This window comes from Elephantulus edwardii, unplaced genomic scaffold (assembly GCF_000299155.1).
Source record: "Elephantulus edwardii isolate Elephantulus edwardi_28Jun2011 unplaced genomic scaffold, EleEdw1.0 scaffold00019, whole genome shotgun sequence".
Lineage (NCBI taxonomy): Eukaryota > Metazoa > Chordata > Mammalia > Macroscelidea > Macroscelididae > Elephantulus > Elephantulus edwardii.
Genome location: NW_006399769.1, coordinates 7,682,394 through 7,683,795, shown reverse-complemented (window position 1 = coordinate 7,683,795; position 1,402 = coordinate 7,682,394).

Genomic DNA, 1,402 nt, shown 5'->3' with positions numbered 1-1,402 from the left:
GTCGCTTTAAAAATTAAGATGCCCAGGACAGAAGCGTTAATATTTTTAGTTGCTTCATATACAGGTGGAAGTTAAATAGTGAATGAGAGAGACCAAAGAAGAATTAGTGGCTTTGAATTTTGGCGTTTGTGAAGAATATTGAACGTAGCATGGACTACCAAAAGAACAAATAAATCTGCCTTGGAAAAAGTACAGCAGAACATTTCTTAGCAGAGAGATAGGCAAGGGTTCATCTCATTCATATACTTTGGACATACCGTCAGGAGGGTCCAGCCCCTTGAAGGAGGGCATCATACTTGGAAGAGTGAAGAATCAGTAAAAAAGACCTGCAGGAGGATGGATGTACACAATGACTATGACAATTGGATTTAGCACAAGAAAGATTTTGCGGATGGCACAGTATTGGGCAGTGAGCCGGGGGTGACTCAGGAGTACCTGACCGCCAAGGCATTCAGCATGCAGCCTTTAAATCTGTCTCTGCTTGAGGGCAAGTATTTGCATGTGTTCAGATCTTTGTATGGATGTACTGATAACAATTTATAGAACATTACGTATTTTGAAATAGGTTTCAAACCCTGGTGTGTTGCTTCTCAGTGCCAGCCCGAGCCAAATGCTGCGTTCCAAGGCTAGTCTGATCTCATCTACAACCGTGGTTTTGTCTGAGAACCAGTCTGCACCCAGGGTTCTCCCTGAGAGTTGTCCATACTTTCTCCTCAAATGGCTATAGGCCCAAAGCCTGTAGATTCTTGAGATAATAAGAATTTGACTCTCCACCACTTTGCCAGGAGTTCTGGCCAATTTGTCTTTCCTACGGTAGCTCTGGCCCTTAGATCTGTTGGCACCAGCTGTTAATTCTTGGGCCAACTGTGATTCCTGAGCCTCTACGGCAACCATTAGCTTGTTTAAACCTCACAGCATTCCTGTGAATAAGGATTATTCTCACCAATTTAGAAAACCTGACAGTGAAGCTGAGAACATTTGAGTACTGTGTCCGGTATCAAGGAAAAAAAATTGCAGATCTAGTGTATTAAACTTTAAATCTTGCAGATTCTGTGTGTGTGGGAGAGAGAGGGAAAGGGGGTGCGGTGAGCGAGGTAATAGGTTGCTTGACACACAGAAGTAACTATTAATTGTTTTCTTGTGTCTTTCTGAATGAGCATACTAGATAAACACACAAACACATACATGTGTGTATATGTGTATGCAAGAACATTATACACACACACACAACACACACACACACGTTGTTGTTGTCTTTGAGTCAAGCACAACTCATAGTGACCACATGAACAAAAGGCCTGAAGCCCCTCTAGAACCATTGACATTTATCAAAGTTCATAGTTTCTGGAGGCATGTTATTTAGGAAGTGGATGCCACTCCTGCTTCCAAACACACACACACA